This window comes from Phascolarctos cinereus, unplaced genomic scaffold, assembly GCF_003287225.1.
Source record: "Phascolarctos cinereus isolate Bilbo 61053 unplaced genomic scaffold, phaCin_HiC Scaffold_4;HRSCAF=312, whole genome shotgun sequence".
Lineage (NCBI taxonomy): Eukaryota > Metazoa > Chordata > Mammalia > Diprotodontia > Phascolarctidae > Phascolarctos > Phascolarctos cinereus.
In genome coordinates, this window is record NW_027555847.1 from 477,140,308 (window position 1) to 477,166,940 (window position 26,633).

Genomic DNA, 26,633 nt, shown 5'->3' on the forward strand with positions numbered 1-26,633 from the left:
AAAAGATTATTCATTATGACTAGATTAGATTATACCAGAAACATAGGGTTAAATATCAAATAAACTGTAAATATAACCAAACATATTAATAACAAAAACAATAAAAATTACATGTTTATATTAATAAATGGAAAAAAGGTTTGACAAAATGCAACACTCATTTATTTTGGAAATGCTACTTAAAATCAAGAACTAACATTAATTATAATGGAGAAATGAGATGTCTACGGTCACTATTATTATTTGATAAAGTTCTAGAAATGATAGCTGGTATAAGAAAAAAATAAGTTAAAGCAATAAGCATTGGCAAAGATAACTTCAAAATATTTTTACTGGAAGATATCATAGTTTATTGAGAAACTTAGATATGCAATGAAAGAAATAGCTGAAAGAAGGAGTAATGTTAGTAAAGTAGTGGGATATAAAACAGATACACAAAATCAATCTTTAGATATATTACTAACAAACCCGAGCAAGAAATAGGAAAAATTCCATGTAAAACCATAAGATGCACAAAATATTGGGAACCATCCCACCAATACACACTCAAAACTTACATTACCATAATTATAAAACACTTTACATTAATAAAAGAATACAAGAAATTGGAAAAATATTCATTGCTTGTGTTTGGACTACAACAATAATAATAAATAATTAAATTACCTTACAGATTAAGTGCTATACCAAACTACTAAGGGATTTACTTTATAGACTTAGATAAAATCATAACAAACTACATCTGGACAAAATAAAAGATCAAGAATTTCAACAAAATTGATGGGTGGAAAAAGGAATGAATATGTCTAACATTACCACATCTCAAACTAGATGATAAGGCAATAACCAGTAAAACTACTTGGTCTGGATAAAAATTAGAAAAGTTGATCAGCTGATCAGACTAGAAAAGCAAGACCCCCAAAGTGATAGAACAGAGTTATCTAGTATTTGATAAACTCAAGGATACCAGCTATAGAAGTAAGGATTTGTAATTCAACAAACAGTGCTGGGAAAACTGAAAATGATGTTGGACAAAATTAGATTTAGACCAATGTCTTATGCTACTTAACCACAATAAACTCCAAATGAATATATGACTTAAATGTCACATTATTTGAAAAAATCAGAGAATGTAAAGTGGTACCTTGCAAAACTATATGCAGGTAGACAATTTTTAATTCTGTATTTCTTAAAGGATAGAATTGATTACAAAAGATAAAATGGGCAGTTTTAATTACATTAAATATAAGCACTTTTACACAAACAAAATCACTGCAACTAGAATTAAAAGAGAAGTAGTTAAGAAAAAGATTTTGTAGCAAATATTTTTGCTAACGGTCTGATATTCAAGATATATAGGGAACTGATACAAATATATGTAAGCAAGAATCATTCCCCAATAGATGAGTGTTGAAAAGACAGGAAAGGGTAGTTTTCAAGAGACAAAATGCTAGCTATCAATTATCATAAGAAAATGCTCAAAACTACTTTTATAAATAGAAATGCAAACAAAATAACTTTGAGGTTTTACTTCATTTTCAACAGATTGGAAAAGATGAAAATAATTTAATGGTGGAGATCAGTGCCCTGTTGGTAGAGTTGATTGAATTGGTCCAACAATTCCAGAAAATAAATTGGAATTCTACTTTAAAAGATAAACCACACACATCCTTTGACCCAACAATATAACTAAGTATATAACTCAAGAAGGTTGAAAATAGAGGGAAAAGTGTTTAAATTAAAAAGTTTTATATCATCACCTTTTATTGTAGCAGAGAAGTGGTAACAAAGCAGATGCTCAGCAACTGGGGAACAGATGAATAAATTATATTATATGAGTGTAATTTAATGTAGTTGCGCTTTAAGAAATGACAAATACAAAGAATTCAGAGAAACTTGGGAAGACTTACATGAACTGATGCAGAGCATAGTAAGCAGAAGTTGGACAATTTCTATAATGACAACAATAATGCAAAGGAAGATAACACTGAAAGACTTCATAATTTAGCATCCAGTCATTATATCAAAGGACTAATGATGAAGTATGTCTACTACCTCTCAACAGAGATGTGTCAAACTAGAATGGAGTGAAAAGGGTGGATCTGGAGTTAGCAGAACTAGGTTCAGGTCCTGGTTCTACCACTTATTACTACCTCTGTGATGCTGGGCAAGCCACTTAACCTTAACTACATCTCCATTTCTTCATCTGTGAAAATATAGGTTGGACCAGAAGACCTCTAGTACCTCTTCAAGCTCTAAATTTGTTAGATGCTAGCAAATGAGGCATACATTTCATACATGACTAATATGGTAATGTGTCTTGCTTGGCTGAACTTATTTGTTACAAAACATATTCTATTTGGGGAGAGACTGGCAGAAGAAGTCTTTGGAAAGTTACCAAAAAAAGGACTTCAATAAATCTCTTCTTTTTTAAATGAAAGTAAAAATAAAAAGAAGGAACAGTGGACATAGTCAGGAGAGCCCTGAGTTTGAATCTTAACTCTGACACTGCACTCTGAATTTCAGTTGACTTATCTTTAAAAACAAAAATAATACTTAGATTTCCTACCTCACAGAGTTGTGCAAACCTATTGCAACATTTATGTATATATGCATCTATATACATATATATGCACACACATACTCATGCATATTCATATGTTGCAATTGGTTTGCACAACAACTTTACAAACCCACATTTACTCAACATCATTTTAGTGATGACAGCAGCTTCTTCCCCAAATGAGAAATCTATCAAATGTGATTATGTATGTAATGTGATTTAAGCCCTACATCAGATAATATTTTTATTTTGTCATGGCAGTGGAGATGCTCTGGCTAGAGCATGCACTATGAAATTCTAAGCCTGGGCCCTGCTCACTTCCAGTAAATAACATGGTCCTCTGGTGTGTGGGCTGATTTCTTTTTAATGCTGTAAGAAGAGGAATAGGAAAATGGGAAGCTATAATAAAAAAAAACCCAATAAAGTAATAATTTCAGGAAGAGATAAAAGGTGGGAGGGGAGGAAATACATTATAGAAATCACATATGTTCTGTGGATAGTTCCTTGGTCCACCCTATGCCATAACAACAACAGGGAATAGAGTATCAGTTAAAGGAGAGACAGCTTTTGGCTCGTTCTCTTCCTTTGACTCAACTTGTGGCAAATAGCTCTCCGTCCTTCTGATGAGGAGTGTGGGAGAAGCCATTATTCCTTCATCCAGTCAAAAATGGCAAACTTTGCGTACATGGGGCTAAGACACATATATTGGTTTATGTGAGTCCCTAGTTCTCTATCTGCTTTGTGTTTTTTTTTGTTGTTGTTGTTCCCTGAGTATGGGTTATGGAACAGTGATCTCAGGAAGAATGTGTCCAGCCTTGGACAAAAAAAGAAATGAACAGATAAAGATTTTAACAGGAATAGCCTGCATAATCATTGTCTACAATCTAGACTGAGCCAGACAGTAACAAGAAGAAGGAATTTACAGGTTTTTACCTGGGTGTTCAGAATTTTTAAGGTCTTTCCTAGAAATATGATGTTAGTATAGAGAAAAGACCCTAGGGTTAATTAGAAGATGAGGAAGGAACATGGGGAATTAAAGGCATAACAATAATACAATTCTGTTCCAAACCTCCTCTTCTCTCCTCAAGCCTTCCACAATACCCCTAACCTCAACCTTCCTAGCTGAGGACCTCACTCACTTATACTTAAGAAAAGATCATTCCCAGGAGCTCTACCTTCTTCCCTTCTCATTTCACATCTTCCTGACATCAATCATGCCTTCGTGTTCAAGTTTTTTACTCCACTCTAAAGAGGTGGCCATTCTCTTTACCAAGGCCAACTCCTCAATCCTCTCCCCTACTATTACGGAAAGATACTTATAAAAATTCCAACAAATTTAGTAGAAAACTATTTCACTAGACTGCTGACTCTTTTAAATATTTACATAACTCTTAGTTGGGCAATTTTACACAGAGGAAGAGAAATGTGGATTGCTAAAACAAGTGGGGTTTTTGGTTTTGTTTTTCTCAATAATAAAAAGGAACATTCAAAAAAATGAGTTCATGGAAACTAACCATGGGGAAACTTTTTTTTAAAGAACTAGGAGAGCATTAAAGCAATGGTCCAACAATCCATGTAAATTAGCAAATATTTATACCTTTTACATGGCTACCTACCCTGTCTGCCTTTTCTGCTGGTACTCCCTGGCTACTACACCTCCACTGAGGCCTCCTTGTGCCCACACCACAGTTGTGTAATTTCTCTCCTGTAATGTTCCAAACTGTACCCAGTCCAAACCTGCTTTCCTGTCATTGCCAGGAGATAGCCTTACCTATTACTCTACTAAATGCAATCATCAAGATAGGCAACTTCCTCAACTGTCCTCCTTCACTCCTCCAAATCAATGTCCTCAAATATCTTTGGAATAGTTGAGGTGGTGACTAGGATAGAGAATTAGACACCTAATAAGTGAATGGGGGGAAGATCTGACCACAGCTTTCCTGATTCTGAGCATAAAGCTTTATAAATTAAGCTTGCTTTTATAACACCTTTTCCTGGTAAGTATCAATTAAATGCACGTCTATATTCTAATATCATGTGCTAATGTAATAATATATATTATATATAATATTGACATTTATTATATATTACGTATTATATTACATATTATATATTTATTATATATTATGTATTATACATTACGGATAATCAGATCAGAATTATATGCTATGCCAGTAAAATAGCCACAAAAGTCATGCAGCTTTTTTGATCCTACCACCTTCTTCTTATTGGTCTATCTTAGGGAATTTTCTTGTAAAACAGAGCTTCCCAGTGCAGTCAATAAGCATATCATGGATAGAACATATAGAAAGTATCACAAATATTGACAGTCTTCATTTTCAAAGGCCCTATATTATATATTCATATACTATTCATAGGATGGTTTCTTTTTCAAAGATCAGTTCAGGTGCTACTTTTTCCCTGAAATTCTTTCTCCAAACGCTCATCAAAAGTGTTTTCTCCTTCCACAAATCTTCATGAAGTACTTTATCTGGATCTCTCGTTTTCCCCTGTCATAACTTACACTATATTTGTGTGCATCACATCTTCCTGAATAGACTATAAGCTCTATGAAAACAGTTTTGTTTTGTTTTGTTTTATCAGCAATCTTTGCATTTCCTGCCCCTAGCATTACACTTTACACATAGGTATGGTTGATTCAATAAATATTTTTAAATATCTATTGATAGGATGCAAACCAGGCAGTCAGAAAATAACTAGATATCAGTGAATTCCATGGAATCATAAGATTCTAGAATTGCAAGAGACCTTAACAGCCATTCTGTACAATCCTACATAAAGCACTGAATTCTTCCACTTCAAAATTCCTCAATAAATAAAGTCAAAAGACCCATAGAAGATAAATCAGTGGTCATGTGCTATTTTTACTATCAGAGTCAGGCATTTCTCAAGCAGCATTCTGAGGAAAGTGATAATCAACAATGATTTTTGTATAGCAATAATTTTTTTGGTTCAGACCCACAGTACTTAAAATTCTGCACAGAGTATTGCATATGTCATTTCATTTGGTCCTTACAATAAACTGGAAGGCAGGTACTATTATTATCTCCAATTTACAGATGAAGAAATGGAGGCCAAGTGAAGTTATATGACTTGCTGAAGGTCATCCAGCTAATAAGTATCTGAGGAAGGATTTGAACTCAGGTCTTACTGACTTTAACTGCCACCCAGATGCCTCTAAATATCTCATATTTATTTAATGGTTTAAGATTTGTAAAATACTTTATATATATTAACTCATTTGATCTTCACAATTATCCTCTGTAGTCACCATGCTTTCAAGTAAATATTTTTTTTCCCATTTTACAGGTAAGGAAACTGAGACTGAAGTTAAATGACTTGGTCAATATCATATAACTATTAAATCTCTGACACAGTACTAGAACTCAGGTCTTCCTAATTCCAAGTCCAGTAGCTGTTACCAAACATCACCCCAGTCTGAAGAATTGCTACATCATCATCCCAATCTAGATAAAGATTTGGGGGCCCACAGTATCTCACTCATGCCTCCAACTACATGTAAAGAATGTCCTTCAATACAGAGTTTTTTGACATGAAGTCTTTAAGTTTCTCTCTTCCCCCCTCTTTCTCCTTGCTATATTTTGATAACTATATTTCAATATATTGTTGTAATTGGTTTTCTTGGTAATCCTATGTCTTTTATTTTATGCATTTGAAACTTCACTCTGAGAAGAGGTCCTTAGGCTTTACCAGGCTGCCAAAGGGATTCATCACACACAAAAAAGGTTTAGAACCTTTGTTTAATTCATTTTCTTTAGACACCTAATTCTTGTGCATGGGTTTCCTGTTCCCCTATTAGTGTAGATGCTTGCTTTCCCTCATTTAGAGAGGCATTTGCTACCAAATGAGGAAAAAGGAATGGGCAGAAAAACTGATCATTTTCTCTTAATTTTTAAATTCTATGAGAAAGCTCCAGTTCCTATTGCTATAGTGAGTGGCCCTATTTAAATAACATACTCCATCTTTAGCATTACAATTTTTAGAACACCTTTTCTGATAAGTTTTAATTAAATTCATGTCTACATTTTAATACCATGTGCTATAAATGGCTAGTCAGATAAGATTATATGTTATGCCAGTAAAATAGCCACAAAAGTCATACAAATTATAAAAGAATGATGAAAAGTTTCATTTACCAAAAGTGAACCAAGAAAAAAAAATAAAAGTGAACAAATATACTATGGTTAATGAAAAGTCCCACTAATCAGAAGAGTAGATAAACCTGAATCATAGGAACAAACAGTAAACAAATACTACCTCAATAAGCTGAATATTTGATTAATTATGGCCACCATGATCTTGAATAGTTAATAATTTATCAGATGGAAATGATATTTAAATTTTTTACTATAAGCTATTTTAACTACATAATTTTACATGGCTTTTCAGAATTAGGTTTAATATTAATGTGATTACTCAATAATTATTTACCAGAAAACTATTTCTAATTATAATGTCAACCACTATAAAAGACCTTATTTTGTTTTATAAGAGAAGAACATGCATACAGTCTGAACAAATAACACACTATAAAGATATAAGCCCTCAAAAATGCACACAAGAGCTGGAAAATCAACTTTAATTTAAGGAACAGCCTGAAAAAAAATAATCAGTAGTTATTAGGAAATGTTTTAGAGTCAGCAAAATGAGATTTACAAAAGATAAAACCATAAACTAAAATATACAGATAAAACCAAATATAAAACATATGATAAGAATAGTTCAAGGTATGGCAATGAAGGAAGTTAACTCCCTTTTCACAGTAAACTATGAGGACCAGAATTTTTATTATTTATTTTTAACATTCCTTTCTTTTTAGCAACATATCAATTATACATGTGAAATTATGCAAAACATATTTGTACATTAGCCATATCAGAAAAAAAAGTGAGAAAATTATACTTCGATATGCACTCAGCGTTCATCAGTTCTCTCTCTAGAGGTGGACACAGCATTTTTCATCATATGTCCTTTGGAATTGTCTTGGATCATTGTATTGATCAGAGTAGCCAAATCATTCACAACTGATCTTCATTACAAAATTGCTGTTACTGTACCCCATGATCTCCCGGTTCTTCTTACTTCACTTTGCAACAGTTCATATAGGTTTTGCATTGTTTATCTGAAATTACCCCTTCGTGATTTTTATAGCACAATAGTATTCCATTACAATTATACACCACAACTTGTTCAGCCAGTCCCCAAATGATGGGCATTCCCTCAATTTCCAATCCTTTACCACCACAAAGAGAGCTGCTATAAATATTTTTGAACATATAGGTCCCTTGTAGCCATAAGCACTACCACTTCTTTTGGCCCTGGAGCTGTGACCTCAGAGAGCCCCTGCTCCCTTATGACTGACCATAGGTGTTCCTATCCACCCTGGAACTGTGACCCACAACTGTGTATGGGCAATAGAATTACCAATCAGTGCCAGCTGCACCCAGAGCCAGCAACAGGTTCCTTTTAATCTCTTTCTGACCACTTGTCTGACTCCCTTACCATCTCTGGGTTAAGAGCTCCCAAAGTTGCTGCCGTTGCATGTGTGTACTCTGGACAGACCTCTACCCTGGTGCCACAGACCTCTCCTGTCGACCTCCTAAGTTTTCTTAGGCCAGAAAAATGTCTCACCCTGACCTTCTGTTGGCTCTGCCACTCCAAAATTTGATTTGAGGAACTATTTTAAAGTAATTTGAAGAGGAATATTGAGAGAGTTTAGCTGGGTAGCTGCCTGTAATCCATTATCTTGGCTTCACACACACCATTATCCCTTTTTTTTTTGACATATTATATTATCTAGTACACATACTTAATGGAGAGTTTCAATTAAAAAAGATTTCTAGCTAGGGACTATAAAATCAGAAATCATGGTGATTGTTGCATACATTTTCATCATTTCTTGAACAAATGAAATGGATACCCAATGATGACTGCATTAAATGGATTATATGGACAACTGATATTTTAAAATGCAAGTACAGGGTAGGCTTTTAGTAAGGAGAAATGCATAAGCAAAAATGAAAGCTGAGAGCAAACTGGTGGCATCTTGTTCAGAATAAGCAGCACTTTGCCACAATGTGATGGAGCTGTGTTAGAAAGTTGCCATTGTTTTCTCAGTGAATCACCATCAATCAGGCACTTCTAGGTCACTTTCTACCTGGTTGTAGCTGCTGTTCCATCCTTCAAGTTAAGCCCATTCAACTATAACACTAGCTTTGGCACCATGCCTCCTCACCTGGGCCATTTTCTGCAGGAGATCCTTCTCCTCCTTCCCTCACCTTCTACCCTGAGAAATGTACAAATTAACTACCAAAAACCTCTGGAAAGAATGTCAATTGATTGCCCTAATGTTGTCTCCCTCTCCCACAGACTTCTTATATCATAACGCCCTTCCCAGACCACCACTCCCTAATAGGTGGACGGTTTTACCTTATGAAACACAAACTTCTGGAAAGTAGTGTCTCTTTTGCTTCTGTATTTCTATATGCAGCTTAGCCCAGTGCTAGATACAGCATAAGCACACAAATGAATTTTCATTCATTCACTCATTAGAAAAAATTAGTAACTCCCAAACTCTTGTTAAATCACTGATCAGGCAAATAAAGTAACAAAGCATTTATTTTTTTAAAAAAAATATTCTAAAAGAAAACTGAAGCATATGAGAGAGAGTGGTAGCAGTGCATTGATGTTTGGGGCTGAATGGCACAGGGAGGCAGTAGCTATTTTGGCCTATAAATTTCTAGAGGTCAGTTACCAAGATGACAGAACTAGTGCTTTATAGGACCTAGCATAGTGCTGTGTTGTATGAGAACAGTAAATAAATGTTCTTTGATGATTATGATCGTGAAGACTACAGAAAGGTTTTGATCTACTGATAAATTAAAAGTATCCTGTTACAAGGAGTTAAGTAAACAAAGATTTATTCCTTGGCTTTCAATACTAGGCTTCCTAGTGAGTATTTTGGCGGTTTGCCTTTCTTTTCAGGATGACTGATTTTCAGAATTAAATTTCCTTCATCCTCATCATGAAAAAACTTACATAATACCTAAACCTACAGCCACACAAAGAATCACATAGTCTCTACCCTCTAAAACATGGCATTACTCCCTGATACATATTATCATCTCTTTCCTTCCCTTTGGTGCCAAAGTTCTTGCAAAAGTTTCATTCTTCCACTTACTACTCACTCTTTTCCTTTATGCTTTGGCATCTGGCTTCTACCACTACCACTCTTATGAAATGGTTTTCTTAAACATCATCTAATTTAGTCATCTCCTAAGTTCCTGAAGCCAATGGCTTTTGCCAAATCTCATCCTTCTTAATATGTCTAGCATGATACCATTCACTACCCTTTCCTTTTTGGTTACAGTCTTTTCCTTTGACTTCAAAGACACAACATTCTCCTAGTTCTGCTCCTATCTCTCCAACTCATTCCTCTTCTGTCTCTTTTGCTGGCTTCTAGCTTTCTCTTGACGTCAGAACAGTAGCTCCTCAAGGTTCTGACCTTGGTTCTCTACTCCTGTCTTTCTATGCTATTCGCCATGACAATCACATTCACCTGCATGATTTCAATAATCACATCTGTTTATAGGACTCTAGTCTACAACTCTAGGCTCACCCTCACTTCTCAACTCTGGATCTTCATCTCCAACTACCCAGAAGACTTAATCACATAGATGTCCCATTTGTATCTCAAGCAAAAATGGCCAAAGCTGAGTTTATGATGTTGCCACTTAAATTTGTTCCTCCTTCTAACTTTACTGTTTCTGTCAGTGGCACCACCATTCACCAAGTCTCTCCTGTTTGAAATCTTGGTATTATATTATACTCTTCCCTTTCTCTCAATTCTGATTACTAATCAATTACAATGTCCAATAAATTCTACTTCACTATGTCCTCTATCTATCCCTTCATCTTAATTCCCACTGTCACCATCCTAATACTGTCCCTCAGAAAAAGATGCCTCGGCTTTTGCAATAACCTCTTTATATGTTTTCTCCCTTCTGCTCTCTGCACAGCCTTCCTACTAATAGCAAACTAAGAAAAGCAATTAGTACTATCATTCTTCAATTCAATCGTCATCACTGGTTATTGAGTAAAGTTCAAAGTCTGAAAGCATGCTACCTTTTCAGTGCTATATTACTCACCTTCCTTGAACACGATCCAAAACGGAACTCTATTTTCAAAACATGGTCTTCCCTTTCTCTCCCCCGCTCCCTGTACCCTCTGTCATGTTTCTTATATCTGGAACACTTATATCTTATATCTGGAACACTGAATTTCTATATAGACTTTAAAGTCCAGCTCAAAACCCACATCCTCTAGAAGCCAAACTAGTTATCCTTCAATTTCATGAAGCACTTCATTTTTAAGCCCTCTTATGTACTCATTATCATTACAATTATTTGTTTGTGTCCCATCCTCTAGTAGACACAGGGGTTCCTTTTCAATCACTTTTTTCTGGATCATCATCCATATCAAGTCCCCTACCTGCAGATGTGCCCATATCCCAGATATGTCCTGGGACCTTTTCCTCTTTTTTTCGACATAGTTTCTTCTGATAACTCCATCATTTTAATTATCATCTCTATGCAGATGAATCCCAGTTCCACAAAGCCAGGCTTGAATGTATCATTGGTACCTCAAATTTAACATGTTTAAAACAGAATTGTCTTTCCCCCCAAACCTTCTCTTCTTTAGAATGTTTCTATGTCCAGAGAGAGCATCACCTTCATAACAGTGACACAGGTTCACCACCTTGGGGTTATCCTCAACCCCTCACTGTACACACCCATTCAATTACCAGGTTTTGTTGGTTCTACCTCCACAACAGTACTTGACTCAATCCCCTTCTCTCTATTCACGTGGCCATTACCCTAGGTCAGGCCCTCATCACATATTGCAATAGCTTTCTAATTGGTCTCTCTGCCTCATTTCTTTATCCTGAACTCTATGTCTTCCTTATACGTGCTCTTAGGGATCTCTAGATTTAGAGTTAGAGGAGCCCTTACAAACCATGTAGTCCAGCTTTCATTTCACATTTGAGTAAAGTGATTCCAAGTCCTGTATGCTTTTCACTGTACTACCCTTCATGTTTTATTGTTTATAATGTGTATCATTTTATTATCACATATACTTGATAGCAATAAAATAAGTTTAAAGTATTCTAAAATTTGGATCTTTCCCTCATTTTTGAAAGCATTCCCCTCAATTAGTTTAAATTCATGAAATTCACCCCTCTTATACCAGGATTTTTTTTTTTAGGTAGTTTGGGTTAAGTGACTTGCCTAGGCTCACATACCTAATAAGTGTCAAATGTTTGGTCTGAGGCCAGATTTGAACTCAGCTCCTCCTGACTTCAGGGCCGGTACTCTATCCACTGTGCCACCTAGCTGCCCCCAAGATTTCTTTTTTAATTGACTTTGTCCTCTTCTCACCTAGTTCTGTTACAGTGAAATTTTTAAATAAAGTACCATTCTTTTCATTCTCAAGGCATTTGATTAGAGTGAAAAGAGAAATAAGACAGAGGAATCAGAGAGTGAGAAGATGAAAAATTTATTAAAGATACAGATAATATATACATATATATATTCAAATAATATACATACACAATTCAGAAAATAAGTAATTAAAACATAATTCAAATATTCAGTGGAGATAAAGGAAGAAATAGCCACTCTAATGGTTTCTAACTACTGAAGGAGAATGTATGTTAAAATTCTGTACTCTCTAAAATTTCATGTTCAGGTAGAGATTCTGGATCAGTCTGCTCTAGTAGGCTCTATAGAGAGCACACATTCTCCTTGTGACCAGTCAAAATTTAGAACATTAATCACTTGATACATATATACATATGTACACATATGCATGTATATGCTACAGTGCTGCCTGAAGCTTACTCCTGTGCCCTAAGGTTCATTTTTTTTTCAAAATCCAAAATAAAAAGTGGCTCTATCAATCTTACATGGCCCATATTTATTCTTTTTTCCTCTCAGTGCAACCTGTGTCTCTTTATTGAGCCCCATTCTCCATACAGGTATCACAAAGAACTGTAAACGGATTCTAAATCTCACAAGATAAGTTACATAGGAGGAAGTTAATTGTTCCTATTGATATGGTGTATGTGCGTGTGTTTTTATATGGTTTTCCTTTCTGAAACCAGGAAGTAAAATTTGTCCAACACTGAGTGTAACTTGATCCCAAAGGTCAGATGACAGGTAGATATAACCCATTTCTTCACTGAAACCATTACAGACATCCTTAATTTTAAAATTGTTTCTAATTTTTAAAGATTTCCATAGAGCTTATTATTGTAAATGGTACCTACATGTTAAATATTTTTATATGTTTAGAATTCTCTAGCAAACAAAGGAAAATTTCCAAACATTAAATTTTATAACTATCTTATAAATATAAATTCATTTTCATTTTCCCTTTTATTTTATCTTCTTCTTTTCTCAAGTTATACTTTACCATCTTTTATCAACTTCTCTTGGAACTCCCTTTTCTCTTCTCTTCTTCATTTCATATCACTCAGATGCTTTCTGTCACTATCTCCTTTCATTTCTATCTCACATGAAGAGGTGGCCCTACTCCTTACCAGGGCTAACCCCTTTACCTGCACAATTAATCCCATTTCACACCATCTCCTCCAACAGACTGCCTTTCTGTCCTCCCCACTCTCAATCATCTTTAATATCTCCCTGTCTACAAATATGCCCATATCTCCACCATCCTCAAAACCCCTTCACTTTCATTCCCACTAATTATCATCTTATATCTTTTCTGTCATTTGCAGCTAAACTTCTTGAAAAGGCCATCTACAATAGATGCTTCCACATTCTTTCCTCTCATACTCTTAACCTACTACAGTCCGGCTTTGGACCTCATCATTCCACCAAAACTACTCTCTCCAAAGTTACCAGTTATCTCTTAGTTGCCAAATCCAATGTCCTTTTCTCAATCCTCATTTTCCTTAACTTCTCTGTAGCCTTTGATACTGTGATCACCTTCTTCTCCTCTCTTCTCTATAGTTTTTGGGCCACTACCACTTCATTCTCCTGCCTATGTAACTGCTCTTTCTCAGTCTCCGTTGCTGATTCCTCATTCAGATCATGTCCTCTTACCATAGATGTCCCTTGGGTATGTCCTGAGCCCTTTTCTCTTCTCCCTCTATCCTATTTCATTTGGGAATCTCATTAACTTCCATGGAATTAATTACTATTTTCTAAGTTTACAATTCTCAAGTCTATCTATCCTGTCCTAAATTTGCTTCTGACTTCGAATCTCACCTTTCCAACTGACTTTCAGATATCTAGAACTTGATGCATCTTAAAGCTCAACATGTTCAAAGCTGAACTCATTTTCTTTCCCTAAAAGATCTCCCCTCTGATATTTCCCTTTCACTGTCAAGGCACCACCTTCTTATCAGTCCCTCAGTCTCACAACCTAGGTATAATCCTCCAGTCTTCATTATCTTTCACCCCACAATATCTAATCTGTTGACAACGCCTATTGATTTCACCTTTGTATCTCTCAAATACATTCCCCTTTTCTCCTTTGATACTGCCATGACCCTGGGGCAAGCCAACATCATCTCATGCTTGGACTGTAGCAACAGTCTGCTGATGGGTTTGCCTGCCTCAAGCTTCTCCCCATTCCAGTTCATCTTCTCCATTTAGCCACCAAAGTGATTCTCCTAAAGTGTAGGTCTGACCATGTCACCTCTATCCAATAAACTCTAGAAGTTCCCTATCACCTCCAGGACCAAATACAAAATCCTGTTAGGCATTCAAAGCCTTTTCTAACCTACCCCCCACCATCCCTTCAATTCCCAGTCTTCTTACTCTTGATCTCTGCCACGTACTCTTCAATCCAGTTTTATTGGCATCCTTGCTGTTCCCTGAACAAGATACTCTCTCAGCTCTGGGCATTTTCTCTGGTTGTGCTTCATGCCTGAAATGCTCTCACTTTTCTATGCCTGTTGGCTTCCTTGTTCCAGATAAAATCTTATCTTCTACAGGAAGCCTTTCCCAACTCCTCTTAATCCTAGTGCCTTCCCTCTTTTAATTATTTCCTTTCTATCTTGTACATAGCATATCTGTACATATTTGTTTACTTGTTTCCTTCAATAGACTGTGAGCTCTTTAAGGGTAGAGGTTGTCTTTTACTTCATTTTGTAAGGCCAGTGCTTAGCACAATGTCTGGATAAATGCTTAATAAATGATTATTGACTGACTAAATGACTAATCTTCTGACTCTTTTATGGAGGCATATTCTTTAACATTTCTGTTTTTCCATAGAGCCTATGTTCCTATGGTAATGAGCCATTGTTTTAACTCGTTCCCTTTTAATAAGACCTCTTTCTGTGAAGCCACAGCTTTCCTACTCTTCCTTCAAAACCTTGCCAACTAGTTCTTCCCTTAATAAGTTCTTTTTCTTTGAAATAATAACTTATCTACATTTTGTCCTCTGAATGGTTGCAAACTGATCTATGCCTTGGTAACTTCCCACTGTTTGCAGCTTTTACTGTTAGCAAATCTTCATTATTAATTCATTTTATCACTTGAATATACCAATACTTTAACCAGCAATTTTGGGCTATAGAGTAAATAACATAAAACAGCCAGGGGAAAATAGCACAAAACAGACTCTCAATTCAATTTTGGAATTTATGATGAGAAGGTTTGAATTAAGACATAAAAAAAACAATGAATGACTTCTAGCTACAGGGAATTGTGTGTGTTAAAATTCTGTACTCTTCAAAATTCCATGTCCTGGGCCATATCCCTGATAATCTCAATTTAATTACTGCTTTGAAATATACATTCTCTTGGTGACTTTAGTCAAGTTTAGGACAATAGTCACTACATAAGCATATGCAATATTTATAACTACCTGCCTTTCATAGTTAGGTATCCTTAAATCACTGGAAGAATCTCTTACTTCCATGCCAAGGAGGAATATCTACTAGGATACATCTAGGAATATCCAGAAGTAACAGTTTAGGAAGGAAGAAAACACAACTTTGAAGATCAAGGGAGTATTTTTGCTTCTATATTTAAAGTAACTACCCCTTAAGTGGTCTAAACGCACTAAAAATGAGATATAGAATTTCAAGGTGGTGGGGGTCTTATGATCAGCTAATCTAATTTCTCTCTCATTAGGCATTGTCTACCTTTTGTCCTCCATGCTTAGAATGCTCTCCCTCCTTCCTTGGCTTCTTTCAAGCTTCAACTAAAATCCTGCCTTCTGCAAAAAGCCTTTCGCAATACTCCTTAATGCTTTCCCTCAGTTGATTATCTCTAGATTATGCTGTATATCTCTGGTTTGTACATAATTGTTCGCATGTTGTTTTCCCCATTAGACTGTGAGCCCTTTGAAGGAAAGGACAATGACTTGTTTTTCTTTGTATCCCCACTCCTTGGAAAAATGCCCGACACATAGTAGGTGCTTAATAAATGCTTGTTGATTTAACTTCTTAAGGAATCCCCGAAAAACCATCCATCCCCTTTAATTAAGTGCTTCCCCTCCCCCACCACAAGTAAATTCCTACAATCAAAGCCTGTATTTGATTTTAAGTCTTTTGCTGTTGCTGCTGTTGAGCTGAAATGGGCCTCTTTCTGATTTCTACCTTTCTTCAGCAACATTGAAATAAATCCATTCCTTTTTCTGCTCCTTTAATGATAACTTAAAGACCCTGTTTCCCCTTTATTTCTCTTCTCTAAGCTCGTTATATTCAGAGTTCCTGCAACCATTTCTTACAGAGCAGTTTTTCAGGTTCCTTCATATCTTAATATTTGCATCACACACACATTCAATTTATATGGCATAATATATGAGAACACACTGGATTAAAAGACCAGGATTTTTATTTCAGTTATAACAGGATTGTCATTTAATCTCTGTGAGCTTCAATTTTCTTCTCTATGGAGTGTGGGTTATAATACCTCATAGGATTATAGTAAAGTGCCATACAACTGTAAGCTAAGTCATGCCCATTAGAAAAGCAGGGTTCTGGCCACAGAGTCAGGAACACCAGGATTCAAATCTGCCTCAAACACTTGTTAGGTGTGTGACCCTGGGCAAGTCACTTAACTGCTCAGCCTCAAATTTGTTTTTCTTCATGTGTAAAAGGAAGATAATAAGAGCATTTACCTCTTTTTTTGGTAAGAATTAATGAGATAACATGGGAGGAGCTGGGTGGCTCACTGAATAAAAAGCTGAACCTGGAGTCAGGAAGACTATTCTTCCTGAGTTCAAATCTGACCTCAGACACTTAATAGCTGTGTGACCCTGGGCAAGTCACTTAATCCTGCTTACCTCAGTTTCCTCAACTGTAAAATAAGCTGGAGAAGGATATGGCAAACCACTCCAATATCTTTGCCAAGAAAACTCCAAATGGGATCACAAAGAGTTGGACATGACTAAAAAACGACTGGACAATTAATGTAGGTAAAACACAATTCTCCAAGCAATATTTAAGTATGAACTATTATTATTCAACAAATTTGTTAAATTTAATTGCAAAAGACTCATATACTCAAATTTTAAAGACAGGAAAATGCCACAGTAGAAATCAATCTAATTTTTATTTTCCACAACTTTATATTTCACTGTCAATTACTATTTCTCATAAGAAGAAAACACAATTGACTCTCGGTTTTCTGTTATTATTGGGGGGAAAACCACAAAACGCTACATTTTGCATCAAAATTCTTATTAAGTTTCTATTTGAAAATAAAATAGAAATCAAAATGTAGAGAGCGCTTGGAGCAAAAAGACATGGGTTCTAATCTTGGCTCTGTTACTAAGCAGGTATTTTATCTTGAGTGGTTAATGTTCTCTTCAAGTCTGTTTCACCATCTTTAAAATGAAGAGATTGGACAACTTGATCTCAAAAGTTCCTTCCAGCTCTAACAGTTTTGAATCTATTAATATTCTATCATCATCAAGGATGTATTAAGCACCTACTGCATGCAAGGCATTGTGACAGACGCTATGCATAAAAACAAAATTCGATATAATTCTTGTCTCAGGAAGGTAAGTGAGAATGTTGAGAGGTATCATGCTATAGTGAGTAGAAAGTGATTGACTTGGAGTAAGGAAATGGGTTTGAATCCCGCTTTGCATACTCTGGCTATGTGGCTACTGGGAAGCCACTTAAACTATTTGGGGTTCTGCCTTTCTAAATATCTGTACCAGCTAGCTCACAGGGTTGCTAAGATGAAAACACCTTGCAAACCTTAAAGTGCAACATAAATATAAGGTTATATTTATTACTATATGTTACTGTGCTCTGGGACATTTTAGCAAAATATTTAAGTAACCTGTGTCAGTGATTGGTTGGAGTACCCATACAAATGAAATCATAGATCTCTAAAGTATTAAACGGGGTATAGCAACACATGAAATTAATTCTCAAGGTGGTTGGTTGGAAAGGGTTTTGATTTGCCCTGAGAATGGGATTACCTACACATATAAAAATAATATTGGGGTAATTATTTGGGAAAATGTAGGAATCTTTTTTTCATAGCAGCAAATTTTTAACAGTATTTTATTTTTTCCAATTATATACAAAGAAAGTTTTCAACATTCACTTTTATAAAATTTTGAGTTCCAAACTTTTTTCTCCCTTCTTCCCTCCTCTCTCCCCTCCCCAAGATGGCAAGTAATCTGATACAGGTTATATGTGTACAATCATATTAAACAAAATGTAGGAATCTTGCTCAGAATTGTTTAATCTGGCTGGATATGCATATAACTCTCACACATCAAGGAGGTAATCATCCAATCTGAGAATTATCCAGGGATAATTCTTTTCCAAATCTCCCCCCATGCCTGAAATATCCTCCCTCCTCATCTCTGCCTCCTGGCTTCTCTACCCTCCTTTGAATTCCAGCTAAAATCCTACCTTCCATGAGAAGCCTTTCCTGATCCCCCTTAACGCTAGTGACTTCCCTCTGCTGGTTGTGTCCAGTTTATTTGGCACATATCTTGCTTGTACATAGTTGTTTGGTGGTTGTCTCCTGCATTAGACTGTGAGCTGATGGAGAACAGGGACTGTCTTTTGCCTCCTTTTGTTTACCCAACCCTCAGCACAGTGCCTGGTACACAGTAGGCACTTAATAAATGCCTACTGGCCAAATATAGCCGTCTTCTAATTTGACCACCTTCCTACTCATTAGTATTCCCCCTAACAATGTGCACTAATAAAAATTCAGAGAAGAGGAAGTTTAAACATTTCCTTTCCTTGTCATTCCCATGGGTTTTATAGCCTTGATTGGGGGCAGGAGGGAGGGAAAATGGAAAGAGTGCTGACTTGCGAATCAGTTAGACCTGGATTCACACCCTATCTCTTATTATTATAGGATCATATCAGGTGGGTAGATGATTAAGTGACTCGTATGCTAGACCTGGAGTCAGTTCAAATCCTGCCTCAAATACTAGCTATGTGACCCTGCACAAATTTAACTTCAGTTTTATTATGTGTAAAGTGGGAGTGACAACAGCACCTTGATTCATAACATATGTAAAAAGCAAATATTTAATTTATAAATGGTAGCTATTATTATTCATAGATCTAAAGTTAGAAGGGACCTCAAAGGCCATTTAGTCCAACCGACTGCTTATAGATGAAGATTTGACCATGTTCACATAATCAAGAAGCATACAAAATCTCTGACTCCTTCTCCATGCTCCTGCTACCACACCAGGCAGCCTCTCCAACTAGTTATGGAAGCCTGAATAAGCCACTAATCCTCTTTAAGTCTCAATTTCCTCATGTGTAATAACCTCTCAAGGACTGTTGTAAAGATCAAATGAGAAACTACATGTAAAGAATTTGCAAACTTTAAAAGAGTATGTAAATGACAGCTAGCAATATTAAGTGAGTCTAATCCAAAGGGAGCATACACAGAGAATTCTAAAGGCAACACTTAAAATTATCCTAATTTACTACAGGTCTAAATAAGAATTTGGGCAGCTAGGCGGCATAGTGGATAGAGAGCCAGGCCTGGAACCAAGAAAACCTGAGTTCAGATTCAGCCTCAGACACTTACTAGTTGTGTGACCCTAGGCAAATCATTTACCCCTATTTGCCTCAGTTCCTCATCTATAAAATGAATTAGGGAAGGAAATGGCAAACCACTGTAGTATCTTTGCCCAAAAAAAAACCCAAATGGGGGTCACAAAGAGTCCGACATGATTGAAAATGACTGAACAACAACAAATAATGATTATCAATCTCTAAACTAGCAGTGGGACAGCAGATGGTACAATAGATAGAGTGCTGGACAGAGCCAGGAAGATTCATCTTCCTGAGTTCAAATATTGCTTAAGACAATACTAGTTGTGTGACCCTAGGCAAGTCATTTACCCCTATTTGTCTCACTTACCTCATCTGTAAAATGAGTTGGAGAAGGAAATAGCAAGCCACTCCAGTATCTCTGTCAAGAAAACCCCAAAGGGGGTCACAGAGTCAAAACACAAGTGAAATGACTGAACAACAACAACAAACTAGCAGTGTTCTCCAGGGCAGGTCACTAAAATGTTAGGCCTAGGCTTCTTGATCTGTAAAATGGGAATAATAATAGCACCTACCTGATCTGGTTATGAGGATCAAATGAGATAATATGTGTAAAGTGTTTTATAAAAGTTTAAGCTACATGTGTGCTAGCTAGTGACCTTGATAAAGTCAAGTAGATGTCAAGAGGAAGATGTCTCTCTCTAGCCAATTTGGAAATTGTATTGTGTAATTCAGTACAGAGGGATTTATGTCTTCCTCTGAAACACCTGACATCAATTAATCATTTTCAGAGACAGAATACTCAAACAGAATAAATGTTCCAAAAGAATAATCTGCAGAATCCTACATGATAGTTCTTATTCAATCATAAACACATTCCTAAATCTGAATGTGTGTATCTAAATGAATTCAGATTTATTGGATGGGTGAGGGATGGATGGACAGATGGATGGGTAGATAATGACTGCATCTGTGCCTGTATTTGCATAGGGAATTTACAGGTGAGGAAACTCTCTCTACTGATATAGATGAGTATCTACTCAGCAATTCATAGTCCTTAAGTGACTTGCCCAGGATCACATAGCCAGTATGTGTCAGTACACGGTTATTTGAACCTAGGCTTTCCTGACTTAAGAGTCCCAATCCCTATCCACCATGCTATGATACCTCTTCATTAGAACAGTCAGCATTTATAGTGTTTTTAGGTTCATAAAGGGCTTTATATGCTAACTATTTGATCCTCACAAGAACCTTGTGAGGTAGGTGCTATCATTCCCATTTTACCAATGAGAAAACTGAGCCTGAGAGGGTAAGTAACTTACCCAGGGTCTGAGTCAGGACAGACAGACAGAGATAGCTAGATAACCAGATGGCCAAACAGGTAGATATTGCAATATATGTCCATGTGGGATAATACAGTCTTCTAATTTGGCCATTTTCCTACTCATTAGCATTCCCCCAGGAGATGTACCCTAATACAAATTCAGAGAAGAGGATGTTTAAACTATTGCCTTTCACTGGCATTATCATAGATTCTATACTTAATGAGATAATGCGTTTGAGGACCATCTGTAAGATTCTTCTCAGGCCATAACCCAATCTTGTTCTTCCCAAGCAAACTGGGTTAACATGACAAAGGTAATAACAAATAAATTAATTACTAGCATCATTTTTGCATTGTTTTTACTTCTCATCCAGCTTCCCAGAAGGACACATACAGCAACAATTAATCTTACCACTGATAATATGTTAATGTAAAAACCAACTATCATTACCTCCCCTCTCAGGGTTTAGATACTTTCTCATCCTATACTCCCCCTCTATACTTCCTAGGGAGGGAAAGTGTATGTGTGTTGTTGTTTTTCAAAAACTTGAAGGGCTGCCTTAAGGTAAGATTTGTTTTGCTTGGCTTTGGAAGACAGAACTAGGAGAAATAGGAGTGAACTGCAAAGAGACAAACTTAGTCTTGGAATGGGCTACTTCAGTAGACAGCCTGCTGGGGGTTTTCAGATAAAGACTAGGTGGCCCCTTGCCCAATACACTGTGGAAGAGAATCTTATTCAGGCATGGGTTGGAACAGATGGTATGTAAGTTACCATCCAACTCAGACTCACGTATCTCATTTCAAAACATGCTGTTTTTCTTCAATAAGTAATCAATTAAGTACAGTGATTGTTGTTGTTCAAGAAGTTTCAGTCTTGTCTGACTCTTCCTGACTCCATTCAGGGTTTTCCTCAGCTAAGACACTGGAGTGGTTTGCCATGTCCTTCTCCAGTTCATTTTACAAATAAGGAAACTGAGGCCAACAGGGTTAAGTGATTTACCCAGCATCACCCAACAAGTAAGTGTCTGAAGCTAGATTTGAACTCAGGAAGAGAAGTCTTCCTGACTCTACTCCCGGCTCTCTACACACTGTGCCAGTTAGCTGTCCCTAGTGCTATAGTGATATACCTCACTTCAGCATTTGGTCTTTTCTATTTTGAATCAACTCTATTTTATCTATGTGAAACACCTTTACACTGTGCTCTTTATCTGCATCCATCCTCAAGTACTTTAGGAAGAAGGCATGTGTACTTTAAATAAGTTAATTTGGATGGAATTTCACATAGCAGGAATATGAATCTTCTCCCACTGCAACACTGTTGTTCCTTTCCCCCATCCCTCTTACGTCATAGATGTTTGGGAACAGCCAGTGCTACTCCACCCCAAGGGGCTCAGGGAAGCCCCACTGTGACCTGCATTACCTGACCCAGCTGCCACAAAAGAAGTAGGACATAGAAAGGCAAGGCATTTTTGAGCCTCATTCTGAACTGTAAAAACAACCCCCCCCAAAAAAAAACCAACTCAGTGTAAGCTTCCTTTCGAGAGGCATACCATCCAGTCACTGGGAAAGGAAGGGGCATATGGAACTTACCTTGTTCAAGAATGAAAAATGGAAACTTTAGAGAAAAGAAATTGATTCCTTCAGTTACGTGAAAGAACACCTTGTATTTTGCTCTTGGGTGAAAGGGCAGAGGCATAAAAGGCCCAGAAAATTCTGACCCTACCTGAAATTATCGCAAAGCTTCAAACTGCCCTAGTTATTTCATCTTGAAAGAACTATACCAAGTATTACCACTTCAGTGCATTGACTCTGTGGTCTACCTTCTTGAAAGTTGGCACCACCCCTTGATAAACATAGCAAACAGGAAGCAGAGAGCAGTGATGGCAATGTGAAGAGGTGCCAGAGTAAGCAACTGGGAAATGCGGAGCAAGCATCTGGGAACCATAGTGATGAGCACACATGGGAGGAGGAAGGAACAGTAAAGAAGAACACATGATGCCTACCAGGTACAGATAACAGTGGTGGTGGAATGATGAAATCTCAAAAAGAGAAAGGAACTAGAATAGAGCAATGACTGGAGGACGAACTGATCAAGGGGCAACAAAGCACGGGACCCTGATGTGAAGGAGCAAATCTGAACCTTGCCTCTTGTTGGAATGCCCATACAGGGAAGAACTGAAAACCACATGACTGTGCAGGTCACCTTCCAGTGGGGTTGGCCCAATGGAAGAAGGCAGGGGGTGTCTTTTGGCTTCCTAGCAAATTCCAAGTTATTTATATTTGTGAAGGGAAAGCCCAGGCTAACACTGTGTAAGACAATATAGTTCCTTCTGGAAAGGCAGAAGTCCATGGAAAAGAGAAGTAGAGTTTTTTGACTTTATGAATCCAGTATGCACCTTTTCTGTGTTAAATAAAACCTGTTCTAAGTTTAATATCCTATGAGCCTGATGCTTGCTTGAGAAGAGCTAATAATCATCCTCTGGGAAAGGGGAAACACTAATGTTCTCAGGTACCATCTGGCTGAGGGAAGAAGCCAAAGCGAAAAATGAGAGGCTCCCCAAAATATACCAGGCCATTCATATCAAAAGTTGACTCAAGATGAAGAGAGTTTTTCTTGCATCCCATGAAAAGGGATCTGCTATAATGATGAACCAGAAGAACCAGAAGCTGTTTCTAACTTGTCAAGTGGGTTATACTCTAAAATTCCATTCATAAGTTCACTATTTGGAACTTGCCTAGAGTATGGGGGAAGAAGCATCACACTTGGAGTTGGGAGGACAAAACTTTGAGTCCTGACTGATACCCTGTCAACCACTGTCACCCCAGGTGAGGCGACCTCTTTCTGAACCTCAGTTTCCTGATCTATAAAATGGAGATAATAATAGTTCTACTACTTACTTCACAGAGCTATTGTGAAGAAACCACTCTGTAAATCTAAACAGATTTATTTATCAATATGAATCTATCTATGCTGATATGACTTATGATGTAATGTCATCATATTATATATCAATATAATAAGTCATATCTATATAGATACAACTTTATTTTTAGGTATTTTTTCCATAGAAACAGAGGTGGTTAGGTTCTCAAGCTAGCCCACAATACACTTCTCTTTAAAGACCAGTGTTTCCCTTCCTCCTTGTTCCTCCACTTCCCTTTTGCAGAAGCAGATTCTCACACCACACTCCCCACCTTCAAGTGTGAGACCCCAATTCTCACCTCAACTCACTCATTCTAGATCATCTAGAAGGATCCATATGATTAGGTTGGTGGGGAGGCATTAGAAAAAAGAGAGAATTTTGACCAAACAAGATTCCTCATCCTACCTCCAAGCCCCACCTCGGTTCCTCACTGCTCTACCATCCCAACTCACCACCACCACAAAAAGTTCAGCAATATACTAGCTGTATTATAGCAATTAAACACTATATATAACCAGGTTTCAAGGGGGAAATGTATTCTAAGTTCCCACTTGTGGTGGCAGAAACTTATCTCCCCTGCTGCATGAAACCTAAACAATAAGAGATCTGCTATTACCCCATCCCTCCAAAGTATAAGCAATGAGAATGGGCATTACCATAAGATCATCAGATCTGAGTATTGAAGATAAAGGGGAAGGTTTCAGTAGGTAGAGAAAAAAAGCAAGGAGATGGTATGAAAGTTCTAGGTGAAGAGCAGGGGTGGAAGATGGAGAAAAAAATGAGTATTTATAACAAAAGATTTTCCTTTCCTCTCTTCAATGATACTAACTAGTGTTAGAGTAGAACAAGGGAGGAAAGGAATAAAAGCATGAGGAGAGGCAATAGAAGGTCTTTGGTGGCAAAAAACAGAGTAGGCTTCTACACTGTCTTCTTTTCATTTCACACTGTGGGCCAGGGAGAAGGAGGATAAGTTATAAAACAGAGATAGGGCCTGGGGAGAAGATGTGAGTGAGGGAAGTGATGGGGAAACAGTGTTCTCTAACCCTCTTTCCCCACCCCCACTAGTCTAAACCAATGTACTCAGGCATCATCTGGCATTGGTAAGCTGCTGAGAAGTAGATGAATCTCAATTAGCAAAAGGGAAGAAAAAAAGGGGAGGGAAGGAAATGTGTCATAGGGGAAGGGTGGGGAGTTCCTGCTAGGGTCAGGGTTTTAAAGTTAGGGACTGTCTGCATTAATCACATAAGGCAGTGCCACTGCATGGATCCTGATAACACAGAGGTCCCACTACAGTATTTCATATTAATGTAAATATACCATTTAAACATAATATAAAAGTAAATGTAACATAAGCATTCTGATTTTCTCATAGGAAAGAAATGTATGTTTGAGAGAAGTTATAACCAAGAAGCACTTGAGGTAGAGACCACCAAATGAATCAACAAGGACTCATGAAGTACCTACTGTGTACCAGACACAGCACTAGAGATAGAGATAAAAGAGTTAGAGTTAAATCGATAATACATAAATAGTAGGAACAATGTAGGAACTCACAAGGAACATACTTCCTCTAATGAGGAAGATAACAGGTATATACATGCATATGCATATTTTATATATATATATATATATACACACACACACATATATACAGTATATATATACATATATACAGTATAAAAATAAAGTGAATAAATACAAATTATATATATGGTAGATAAATACAAGGTAGTTTTGAAGGGAGGCCACTAGTAGTTGGGGGTGGGGGGAATCAGAAGAAGCTTCATGCAGATGACAGGGCTCTAGTCACACTTTAAAGGAAGAGAGTGAATCTATGGTTGAGTATATTCCAGCCACGCGGAATAGCCAGAATGAAGACACAGAGATTGGTGATGGAGTGCCATGTGTGAGGAAGGGAAAAGTCCAGTTTGGCTACATCACAGAGTGCAGTGAAGAAAAGGGGGAAAATGTCCAATGAGGCTGGAATGGTAGGATGAGGTCAGAGTGAGTAGTGATTGAAAAGAGGAATTTATATTTTATCCAAGAGGCAAAAGGAAGGCACTGCAGTTGATAGGGTAGGGAAGTCACATGGTCAGATCTGCACATAAGAAAAATAACTTTGGTAGTAGTGTGTAGGATGCACTGGAGTGGCCAGAAATTTGAGGTAGGCAGACCAATCAAGAGGCTGTTGCTATAATCTAGGAGAAAGTTGTTGAGGACCTTAACTAAAGCAGTTATGTGAGTGGAAAGAAGGGATCAGAAGTGAGAGATGTTTTGAAAGGTTATGACACTGGAAAACTGGAAGGACCGCGGTGTCTTGAACAGATATAGAGAAGTTTGGAGAGTGTAGTTTCAGTTGAATGATGTGTCAGGAAGCCAAATTGCAAAGGTTTAAGGAGTGAATGAGAGAAGAAACTATAGCTAACAATATGTTATATAATGTTGGTATTTTTAGGCGCTAATACATCTGCTCTGAAGGATGATCATGTTTACAATAATTCTGGCCATTTAGATTCTCAGAATGTCTAAGAGGAGAATATTCCAAAAAGAATGGAAAAGACCATGAAGGATCCTTCTACTAGGAGGCAGGAGAAGGGAGGAAGCATTAGCAACTACTAGCCCACATGTCTGTCTTTTCATCTCTATAAAATCTTTATGAGAATAGTTATGAACACATCAAGAGGTGATCAGATGTTTTAAGTCATGCAGCTGATTGAGGGGTTCAGAATACAAAATTCTGCTGCATTTACTGAT

General features: G+C 37.0%; 1 protein-coding gene across 7 annotated transcripts in view; it reads right to left on the reverse strand.

Moving 5' to 3' along the window:
• Nucleotides 1-26,633, reverse strand: part of LYN (LYN proto-oncogene, Src family tyrosine kinase) — a 145,845-nt gene that overhangs the window by 72,378 nt on the left and 46,834 nt on the right. The window contains exon 2 of one of the 7 annotated variants that reach the window (XM_078153408.1): nt 20,002-20,052. The exons of the other annotated variants lie outside the window; for them this stretch is intronic. The gene's annotated coding sequence lies outside the window, so the exon portion shown is untranslated. The remainder of the gene's footprint in view (nt 1-20,001; nt 20,053-26,633) is intronic. 7 annotated transcript variants of the gene reach the window in all.